Genomic DNA, 12,396 nt, shown 5'->3' with positions numbered 1-12,396 from the left:
TGGGATGTTTTGAGAGCATGATTTGGCCATATGTTGGAAAGCAGCTATGAACTAGTCAGCCTAAAAGACAAACGGAGGTAGACCAAGCATGTCTGAGCTAAACAGCTTTGTTTAATAGCCACAAGACCTCTCTCTGTTGTGGTGATTGTGAGATAGCCACAGCATGAACAATGGGAAACAGTATTGTTGATTTTTTACTGCTAATTATAACCACCACAATCCCCCATGATACCTAATGGAAATGCTATCTGAAAATGTCATGCCCACAGTGAGATTACTATATAGGAGAGGTTAGAGAAAAAATTCTGTTTTCTCAATTTGTTTACTTTGTGTATTTCATGGTGTATTGTGTTTAGGCAGGTTCACTGTTTCCCTATCAGTTTTCCTCATTTGTGTGGGTCTTTCAGACACAATAACGGCGAGATAAACTTTTTTTATATCAGGAAAATGTGATTGTGAACCCACAAAATAAAAAGTTCCTGCAACTACTACTAACTTGTTCTGATGTTAACTAGACATCAAGTTTCTGTCCCTTTAGTTGCTTAATAATGTACCAAGCCTCTTTTTCAAGATAAGGTCATCCATTTAATAATTACTTCAAATAATTACTCAATATTTTCTCTACCAAAGGGCAGTTTTAAGAATCTTTTTTTATACAAAGTGCTCTTTCTCAGAGGAAGGGACCTGACTCTCGTGATTCCATATTTGCACCTCTCTCTCAGCTACAGCTGCTAAAGCTAGACATTTTTAAATCAGCACATCCAGATAATTTACATCTAAGAATTTAAAAGAGCTGGCCAAGGAGCTTTTGGACTATTAATGTTTATTTTCAATGAGTCTGAGAACACAGGGGAAGTTCCAAAGGAAAGGAAGAAAGCTAATGCGCCAATATTTTAAAAAAGCAAATGAGACAACATGGGTAATTATAGGCCTATCAGTCTGACATCAATCTGGGGCAAAATAATGGAATTGACTTAATCTGTTTTGATTACATACTTTTATTAAACAAGCTTACTAGTGTTTTTGTAATAAACTTTGTACTGCACATTTTGATGAAGAAACTGAACGATACAAAGTCAAAATGGCACACATTAAATGAACTAAAAATTGGCTAACTGGTACATCTCAATGTAATTGTAAATGGGCACTTATCGATTGGGTGTGTTCCTAGTGATGTTCTGCTGTGATCAGTTCTTGGGCTCATGTTTAATGTTTTTATCAATGACCTGGAAGAAAACATAAAATCATCACTGCTACAGTTTGCAGATAACACCTAATTTGCACAAGTGGTAAATAATGAAGAGGACAAGTCACTGATACAGAACGTCCTGGATTGCTTAGTAAGCAGGGCACAAGCAAACAATGTGTGTTTTAATGTGGCCAAATGTAAAGCCATACATCTAGGAACAAAGACTATAGGCCATACTTACAGGATGGAGGACTCTATCCTGGGAAGCAGTGATTTAGGGAAAACAATAGGACTTTGAAGATGCTAATCTCCCACTGGGGAGCCTTCCTGGGAAGCCTTCCTGAGGACGTTACAAACAACCTCTTTCTCATGGCTGCTATGGCCCTACAGAGGCATGTGACCAAGTCACCTGGACTCCATCATAATACTAGTGTTTTTCCACTGACCAGGCATGGGAATCAAATTGGATGACAAAGGGTTCCCGCCATATGCTAAAGCTATTTAAGGCAAGGGAGTGACGTGGTCGTGAGTCATTCTTCACTGACTCCCCACCTGAGATTACTGCTGTAAACATCTAAGAAAAAAAGACTGAACTGGGGGAGAAGGACTGAACCCAGGCTAAAGAGTTTCCTAGCCTGTGAAAGGAGTACCTGGAGTTTTAAGCTGCAAGCAAGTGTAGCTTGCCCTCAAGAATGTCTGCAACCTGCCTAAAACAACATTTAGGGTGAGAATTTGCTCCTTATGTCCAATTTCTTTAGTATATTAAGATTAGATTGCTTTTGTTGTATTTGCTAGGTAATCTGCTTTGATTTGTTTGCTATCCCTTATAATCACTTAAAATCTATCTTTTGTAGTTAATAAACTTGTTTTTGTTTTGTCTAAAACCAGTGTGTGGAAATCATAACTGGGGTGCAGAAAGCTGTGTAGCTCAGTGGTTTGAGCATTGGCCTGCTAAACCCAGGGTTGTGAGTTCAATCCTTTAGGGGGCCACTTAGGGATCTGGGGCAAAATCAGTACTTAGTCCTGCTAGTGAAGGCAGGGGGCTGGACTCTATGACCTTTCGAGGTCCTTTCCAGTTCTAGGAGATAGAATATCTCCATTAATTTATTTTTATTGTATTTCCTCTCAGGGCCGGCTCCAGGGTTTTTGCCGCCCCAAGCGGCGAAAAAAAAAAAAGCCGCGATCGGCGGCAGCTCCACCGTACCGCTTTCTTCTTTGGTGGCAATTCGGCAGCAGGTCCTTCCCTCCAAGAGGGACCAAGGGATTCGAGCCCGACGTGCTGCCCCTTCCCCTTGGCCGCCCCAAGCACCTGCTTGCTGGGCTGGTGCCTGGAGCCAGCCCTGATTCCTCTCCACATTGAGGGAGGGGGCGAATCTCATGAGCTCACGCTGTACAATTCTCTTTGCAGCGCAAGACAGTATAATGTTGGATTTAGACTCCAGCAGTGGGGGTGTGCACTTGAGTAACTGGGCAGTTCCTTAGCTGAGCCTTCCCATGCAGAGCTGATCTCAGCATCTGTTTGTGTAGCTGCAGCTGGGTGTGTCCCTACCTGTATGTGTGCTGGTAAAGTGTAGTCTGAAGCCTGGGAAAGGGCTTGTCTGGCTTGCCTCAGCAGTACAGTGTAAAGGGAGCCCAGGCTGGTGGGTCAGGTGGGCTCAGTGGTACCTCAGTTCCAAGTGGTACCCCAGGGGTAAGCCGTCACAGCAGTAACTCCAAACCTCAGCAGAAGAGATGCAGCATTTGCTCTTACAGTCGATAACTGCCACAGAGGGGCTGCATTGCAGCTGCATAGCCTGTTTATGGGTTAGCTCCCCTGGCACCAGCTCTTAATTTGCCACATAATGTGTAGGGAGGGGATAATGGCACAATTGGAGCCCAATCTTGCTCCATAGAAGTCAATGGCAAAACTTCAGTTGACTTCAAGAGCAAGTACGGGCTCTTTGTAAACCACTAAAGTATGCACCTAGCAGATTTTCTGCAATTCTCTTGCATTATTTCCATGAAACCACAAATCTGTTTCTGCTCTAAGATCCACCGATTGCAATATCAGGAACAGGACTGTGACTTCAGGTGGGAAAGTGGGAACTGAAGAAATAGATCCTGTTCTCATGTAAATAACTTTATTAATCAATAAACTAAGGAGAGAGAGAGAGATTTCCTCCTGCCTTCACCCCCTTAAACTGAATGCTCTAAGGCTTTCCAGGGAAGGAATGGCCTTCCACGTGGAATGAGGCATAGCTTGTCGTGGTAAATCTTTGCAATGACAATGAGCAGTTTTTGACAACAAGGGACTGTTGGGCCCTGATTCAGAAAGGTATTTAAGCATGTGCTGGACTTTAAGCATGTGATTAGTCTCATGGATTTCAGTTGAAATCAATGGGATTCCTCATGTCCAGCTGAAGTCAATGCTTAAAGTTGGGTATTGCATAAGTACCTTGCTGAATCTGGGCTTTGGTCATTTAAAATCTCCCTGTTGCCTCCACCCACTGTCATTCTTAGTCACCCCGTTTCCCTTCATGATTTCCTAATTCTTGCTGCACACACCTGGTTGCAGAACAGCTGTCTTCATCCCCAGTTGATGTTTATTCCTCCCCTTGATCAACTGCTAGGCAGAGCCAACAAACAATGCTCCTTGGACTTTTCTCTTGGGAAGAGACCTTGAGGGAAACCATTACCCTCCAGCCGATTCTAGCCCCCACTGGTGGAGAGAGACTCCCCCGGAGGTCATTCCTGAACTAGCATCTCTTGTGTGATAGCGCTATCAGCAGAGTCATCTGACAGGCTAGGCTAAAATTTCTCTACCAGCTGAACAATTTTATAGGCATTTCAGTAAAATTAAATGAGCCAAGTGCCAAGGTCAGTTATTGATCTTAGAGGTGGTTTGTATTTCACTGATGCAGATCAAGGGCAGTAAGTAAAAATCATCTTTTTCATGCTAAGGCCTTTCCCCATGCCTTAATAGAGCATTCTAGAAAGCTGGGTGAAATCTAGACAATTTGTGTTAATCTTTAGGGTATCTGTAGCCATCTATAACAGTAGAGAACTAAAACCAATTCCAGTTCTCATCCCATTGAGATCAGCTGGTCTCACTGTGCGATGCTTTTTGATTTTGTCTAGAAACCTATCTCTTCAAGATAATTTTTTTGAAGACAAAGTCTGTTTCCCATTTGGTAGGTGACCTGTTTAATGTTTTCCCTGTGTCTGGGAACTCCTTAGTGTAATTAGTGACCTTTGAACTCCACAACTAATCCTGAGCTGTTTTGTATTCCTGACTCATCTTTAAGGCTGGACCTTTCTTTTCTTTTGAGTCCGCTGCCACAATTAAAGAAGAAACAGCTGCATTTCAAAGGGATTCCGATTCCAGAAGCTTAATCGTGATTGACATGTTCTTATTCTAAGCTATAAGAAACTCTAAGAGTCCTTTCTTGGGTTAAAACTTCAATCATTTTCTAAAAAATTATCTCAATATGGATTTTATTCATTTTCTTTGATAACCATTCTTTGCCATTTTTTTAACTTGAAAGATGCTTTGAGTTTGCAATGAATATGAACTGCGTCTATTGAAAGCCTGAATGGTGTCAAACGTATTCTCAACGCAAAAGTGGCTAAATTCCATTTAGTGTCAAAATCTGATTATGAAATCTGACGTCTGCCATGTATCCAAACTTCCTGCCATGTATCCAAAAGGTGAGAGAGGTGGAAAGCGCCTGAAAATGAGCACAGGGAAAGGTTTTTCTTGAGACTGATGATAAAAGCAGTCACAAAAATTGCACCTTTTTCATATTTTTTCCAAAGTTTTCATAGCACAGACTAAGAATGCCACAGCAGTATAAAACCAGTTTAGTCTCCTCATCTTCTGTTCCACCACAGTTGAGTTCCCTGCCAAAAAAAAAAAAAAAAGACAATTTACTGGCTTTAAAAATCTTTGTATGATTACACATTGAAAGGTAGGTGTCTGAAACTCTTACGAAAATAGTTCCTGGAAAATGCTGGAAGCCTGTTGTTTTCATTTACTTAACCCTATCCATCCTGCTTCTATTTGTATGAATTCATTAACTCAGCAACACAAGCTTTAAAATAAAAATCTGAAATTGTATATGTAACCCTACTGGTTTTATAGCTGTCCTCCAAAATAAGTCATTAAAAGTAAATGCATATGAAATTATCAGAAAGGACCCTCGGAGGCTGGCAGGTACAGAATAGTAGTTTCTAAGACAAAGGTCAAATAAAAAAAAAAAGGATGTTAATAAACAGCCCTCAGGTTTAAGGGACTTTTTTTAAGGATTACATCTTAAATTCCAACAAATCAGATTTAGGAGTTACTGAAAGTGAAATTGATCCATCCCTCATCCAAACCTTGCAATACTTTCCTGTTCTGACATCATTTAGATAGTTAGCTGTATTATCAGATTAGAAGCCATTGTACAGGGCTGCTGAAAGGAAAAGGAGGCAAAAAGCTAAACACTGGATGAATTCTGAACCTTTTAACCTGGCTGAAGTACGTTGGTCCCTGTTATGCAAATACCTTCAATCCTCTGCTAAGTTCAGTGGAAATAATTTTCTTGAATGACAGGTTTATTCAGCAAGGATTCAGTTGGTGATTAATCCCCCTTTGATCTAGGGTATTTCACTTAACTACCAGTTACCTCGTTCTGACAAAGTGCAACTGAGATTAGGGAGATCACTAGAACGCTACCAGGGTGTGCGTTTATTCTCCATAACCTTTTCAAGCAAGGGCCAAGAATGCAATCTCTTTTCTGCATTTGAAGATGTAAAGTCCTCTCTTCTAAGTTAGAAAGTCAACTGAATACCAAATAAAGTTTGTTTCTTACATAATAGGACAAATAGCTCCTCTTTGCTTCGGACAATAATGATTTTAGGAAATCTAGGCCTTTTCTTCTCCAAAACAAGATGGTTGAACTAACTGTATTTTTGGCTACATGCGCTATTCTGCATTACGTATCTCAAGGGAAAGGCCTTGTCTTATAATGAGAGAAGTGCTTCTGTTCTGCAAAGCTCGTCCTCCAGTTTCCATTTGATTACCGAGCAGCATGTGGTGTGTGTGAAGGATCCACGGTTTTGAAAAAGATATTGCAACACACAATTCTCTATCTTAATCTATTAAGCTTTTCCCCCTTAGAAGTCCAGTGTGGTGTTGACCTCTTGTCTTGGGCTGGAAAATCCCTTCTGTATCTACGTGGCTATTGTCCGATTCAATACATGCATAGTTCTATATTTTGTGCCATAAAATACTTTTAAAGGAACACATATTGTGACTGATTAGAAAAAAAAAAGTTCATTAGAATCACATATTTCAAACCTAGAGTTGTTGGTGGTCTCTCATCTGAATCTATTTCCCCGCCCTTGCTTACGCATTCTCTAACGTCCCTCTCTCTGTCTTCTCTTCTGACTTATTAAATAACTTTGTACTAATGTAATCTGCAAACTATGAGACATGGATGGTAGTATAAGAATAAGGCCTTGATTCTGTAGCTGCGTCTGCCACTATGGGTTCTCAGTGCAGGTCAGAGACCTCACGCTGTATCTATTTTTAGTGAAATAAGAAAAGGAAGGCAATATTGTTTATGCCATTTCAGGTAAAGTGGCTGCTAGCATTTTCACTCTATAAGCTCTCATTTTAAGGCTTTACTATTTGCACATAAATAAATGTTAATCATATAGGTTAGCCCAAGAGAACATTTGTTTTATTCCTGATTTAGGCTCTGATCCTGCACCTGCTTAACTTTATGCCTTGCGAGCCATTCCCATTGAGGTCAATAAATTAAGTTAACCCTGGCCCAGATCATCAAAGGTTGATTTCTATGGAAGTTAGGAGCCTGAATACCTTCGAGGGCCTGGGCCGATATGCTTAAGCCTTTGCAGAATCAGGGCATTAGAAGCTATGTGTGGCTACTTTTAAGTTCATGGCTGAACTTTAAAAAGTTCTTAAAATGCATTTTTTGGCTAGTATTTTATTACTGGAAAAAGCCTGAATTTGTAAACAGCTGCTCTATAGTGTGAGTGTTTTAGGGCACCAGGGAATAAACTTGACTTGGATATTCCATTCGGATTCAGTCCCCCGCCTCAGTTGAGGGAAAATTTCAGACGGATTTCAGAAAGCAGACTTACCGCACATGCCTCACAGCTGAATCAACACAATGGTTCCTAGAAGGCTCCATCACAGTCTATCAGGTCAATAATACACACACTAAGAAGGATTTACACTCTAGACAGTAACAGCTTCTTAAGAGCCATTACAGTGTAGTGGGTTTAAAAAAGAAATCCCTTTTTAAGAAATGCCAAAATCTGGAGTTACATGAGAGTTTGTAAAGGCTGCTGAGGGTGCTGTTAGGGTCGCTGGTAAATAAAATGTTACATGTATTCACTATTCAGTTAAAAACGTGTGTACGTATCAAAGTATTCTATGTATTTACTGTAGTGATCATATCAATTTCATAGCATTTTTGGGAGAGAAGAGAAATTAAACCTAGAAAATAATCCACCAAGAACTTAACCTGCATAATAATTGTGAGACAACAGGGGGTGAGGTAATATATTTTACTGGACCAGCTTCTGTTGGAGAAAGAGACCAGCTTTCGAGCTCCACAGAGCTCTTCTTCAGCTCTGAGAAAGGAACTCAGAGTGACTTAATAATTGTGACATACTTAAAGAAACAAAAGCAAAAAACCAAACCATGAAACCCACGCTGACCTTTCTACAGTCTAGCTGACGTTAGATAATTCGTTTCTAAATTAAGATCATTAATTACTAAATCAAACAATTTAGGAAAATTCATTTTAGCTATATGAATAATACAAACGGTACCACTCCAAGATGAGCAGAAAGCAAGGGGCAGTGGCTTCATTAGTTTGTACTGTATGTGTAATCAAGAAGCAAAAAATCTGTTATTGAACAGCTGTATTGTGTTTAAGGTACACCTCTACCCCGATATAACGCGGGAGCCAAAAAATCTTAGCGTGTTATAGGTGAAACCGCGTTATATCGAAATTGCTTTGATCCACCAGAGTGCGCAGCCCCGCCCCGCCCGGAGCACTGCTTTACTGCATTATATCCAAATTCGTGTTATATCGGGTCGCGTTATATCGGGGTAGAGGTGTATTTGCATGTCAGTTCCTTACCAATAGAAATAAATCCAAACAAATAATAATAAAATACGAGGTTAAGGATGATACTCCATCCTTATTAAGTTAAAAGTTTTTATCCCAATTAATGTTAAAACATTCGTTAATTTCTTAAGAAATAAATAGTTCATGACATTAGAATATCTCTTTGTTGATCAGCTAGTAACACCTCTGGATTATATAGATCGTAAAGCATCATCCTTCACACAGGCCACTGTTTTAACTTTGTAGGATATGGCGGGTCAACACATTCTTTGTAAAAGAGGTAGGGATTACTTAGAAAAGTGGAAAACTGTAGTGTCTTCAGGAATTTTAGTTAGGAGTATGGCTTTCATGGAAAATTACACTCTTTACAGGCCTTTTCTGCCCCCTGGCGGTGGTGAAAAAAACTACTCATTTAAAAAAGAAAAGGTCCACTGCAGAAGTGATGAGAACGATGGAATATTTATTATTGATGGGTATTGCTGTCGTTCCTAAGCGCCTCAGTCATGGATCAGGATACGACTGTGCTAAACACCAGACAAACACAGAACGTTTTGTTTTCGTTGCAAGTTTACGATGTCTCTCTGATCACTAAAATGGGCCAACGTATTCTGTCAGGCCAGGTTCAGCTGTTCAGTTCCCCGTCCTTGGTTTATTCAGGTATTTATTGCTCTTTCATTTGAAAGGTGCTTGCCTGCAGTATTACAAGCACAGCTTGCTTATCTTTAGAGATAGCGGAGCCTGCAGAAATGCCTCACATCACCACGGTTCTGATCCTGCAGACGCTTGTGCATGCACTTAGCATTATACCTGCCAGGAGCCACAGTGGCTGACGCACACAATTAAGCAAATGTGTGGAGTTCTTGTCGGAGATTTTTCCAAATCCACTGCCCTCCTCACCCAAAGGGTGGTGAGGCCTTAAGGACTTGGGGACAGTTAAGGCAGGGGTAATAATGGGACTAATTGAGCCTAGGTGAATGGGATTTGTTGAAATCAATGGAAATTAGAGAGCTTGGTGTCTTTGAAATCCCACTAGGCATCTATCTGCATCTTGGGGCACCTAAATAACTTTAAAAATCTGGCCCTAAGTGAGTTAGGAGCATAAATTCATTTGATTTTCAATGGGATTTGGGCTCCTAAATAGGTGATTTTGCAAATCCCTTGTAGAATTGTTAATTAAGTAGCGTAGGGCCAAATTCTCCCCTTATTTACACCTGTTGCAACTTGCTGAGAGCAAGAGGGTTTTAGATATTTAATTTGAAGACGATGGGGCTCTAAATGTAGGGGAATAAGTAATGGGTTTAATCTGCAACAGGGGAGATTTAGGTTGGCTATTAGGGAAAACTTTCTTTCTATAAGGGTAGTTAAGGTCTGGAATAGGCTTCCAAGGTCAGTTGTGGAATCCGCGTCATTGGAGGTTTTGAAGAACAGGTGGGCAAACACCTGTCCAGGATGGTCTAGGTTTACTTGGTCCTGCCTCAGTTTAGGGGCTGGAGTAAATGACCTCTGGAGGTCCCTTCCAGCCTCACATTTCTATGATTAGGCTCAGCAGAATTTTTTTGTATATTTTCAATGGATATTTTAAAGCATTGTTTTCTGCATTTATCTATTTGAATTTCACAGTTTAGCAAAATTATGGATTTTAAAATTTTTGTTGTTTTTTTTTTACAATTTTATCGATTTAAATTTACACAGGTGTGGGAAATTATGGGGGACTCAGACAATAGGCAGGGTCAGGTAGAAATTATTTAATGACCGTAGATGCTGAGATTCAAACAGTTAAGGCTTGCTCACTGTTAAAACACAAATTGTCAACATCACATGTTAAAATATACAAAGTAAAGATCCTTAAATCAACCTCAAAGAAGTTCTTAACCAACATTTTTCTATTTCTTTGCCTATCTGTACATTTTGATTATTATTGGTAGAAATGTTTCATCGATTTGTGTGTGCATGGTGAAATTGACGTTTACCGACATTTACCAACAACAATCTAATCCTTCCAAGCCTATTTATGAAGGGCAGAATTTGGCAGGTTTAATATAATTACTTGTAGTTCTGTGGAAGCAGGAAGGACTCCAAGATGAGTTTGCAGAGTTGGCAATTGGAAAAAAAAATCTTTGCATTAGTAAACTGGGCAAATTTGACCTAGAAGCAAAGAGAGAGAATCAACATGGAATGACATCTTGCCATTTTTACAGAATCCCTTCATTATTTAAAGTGCAATTCTACTAAAAATCTAGTCTATTACATTTCCCTTTTTCATTACATTTTGTCCAATGAATAGTGCTCTGGTATAATTGATATTACATAGCGTGCAAAACGTAAAACACTGTTTTATTGTATGATCTATTGGAAGAGGAAGGGAGGAACAAGCAACTTAAGATATAGTGCAGAAATGTCTCTAAAACAGTCATTTCCACATTTCTTCACCTTCTCAACAGGTGCAGCGTATCTATTTCTGCGGCAGAGCGGAGCAGGTTTTATATGTGAAACCGTAGAACTGCACACAGGCTACTGGTGGCACTGCTGATTCAATTAACTTACTCAGTGGAACTGCCAAAGAAACTAAATATGACTAGAACAAGAGAAATGACTGGGCCAAATTAATAGAACTAGATCCTTTTACCGGCTCTATAGCAATCCTGATCACCAACCTTGAAAAGCAAATTGGAACAAGCAAATTGCTGTTGAAAAATTCTTTCAGCACTACGCTGTTGCTACTCAACTAGTCATTGCTGGGAGTCAGAGGTTGAAAAATCCAGGTTTGGCATTAACAATAGAGGCATTATAATGACTAACATTTAAATTCTATTTATTGAAGTGTTGGAAATTTATTAGTTGCATCTTCAAATTCACAGAAGGGGCTGCCTTGTTGTGCAGAACTGCTAACAGAAATGAGCACTTTATTTTGAAAAAAAAAACCAACCACCCCAAAGCATTCTAATTTTGCTCATATTTCCCGCAGCGAACCAAGTGAAAGCAAACTCAGGTCTGAAGATTACACGTTAGAGAGAGCTTGCCCCAGAAATTATTCTTTTCAGGAGTGCGTATTGGGAGGGAAGGAGATTTTTCCAGACAATAAATCAAGTTATTTTGAAAATAAGATAATTTTACACAAGACTTCACACATGCTTCATGCGATTGTCCTGCTGATCTTCAGCATGCATAGCAAACAATCTGTTCAAAGAGAAAAATCAAAGCCTCACAGAAATGCAAACGAGTGTGTGTTGTTTAAGTGGATGTGTAATTGAATATAGTGATCAAATATGCGTGGGAAAACATTCATAGTTAGCCTGTAGAAAGAATAATTGCATGTTACACTGCAATTTACACTGAACCCTTTTCCTGTAAAAGAGCAGTAGAGGGTTGAATTGTGTGGCAGACGAGAGCTAGCATCTCATCTATATGTCCTTCCACCAAATTCATTTCCCAGCTGTTATTGTACATTGCAATAACACTGTTAGCTTGTAGAATAAAAAAAACGATTAAAAACTAGACAAAACGCATCATATTAAGTGCCCAAACCAATGGCCATTAATAATAATTCTAAAGACTATTCATTAGGTTGTTCGTAATAAAGATTCTGAATCCTGCATTGGTACGGATGGCCCTAGAGTAACAATATCTATTCCTCCTGCCCCATTCTCTCCATGATCTTACAATGAGAATCCTCAGCTCTGGTCAAAAGAAAATTATATACGGGCCAGTTCTCCAAATGATAATGATGAGCACATTTCTGCTGATGTCAAGTGGAGCTAGGACAATTTGCACTAGCTCAAGATCTGGCTCACCAACATTTCAGAAGCCCTGTGTCTTGATGCGTTAGAGCTTGTCCATCCTATGAGATGATGTGATGTGGTTGGTTCTTCATTAGCTGAACCACTTGTCTCTAGTGTGTTTTGCAACAATAGATCAGAGAAATCTATTCCTTTCTCTGGCCTTCCTAGAGTGCTCCATCTGCTCCATTTGTATCTATTAGATTGCAAGCCCTCTGGGGGCAAGACTGTCTTCATTTTGCATCTTGTACAGCACTGAGAACATTGTGGGCACTTAACCAACAATAGCAAACACATACATTTC

The sequence above is a fragment of the Malaclemys terrapin genome, chromosome 4 (genome assembly GCF_027887155.1).
Source record: "Malaclemys terrapin pileata isolate rMalTer1 chromosome 4, rMalTer1.hap1, whole genome shotgun sequence".
In the NCBI taxonomy this organism is placed as follows: Eukaryota; Metazoa; Chordata; order Testudines; family Emydidae; genus Malaclemys; species Malaclemys terrapin.
This window is presented reverse-complemented; position numbering follows the sequence as displayed.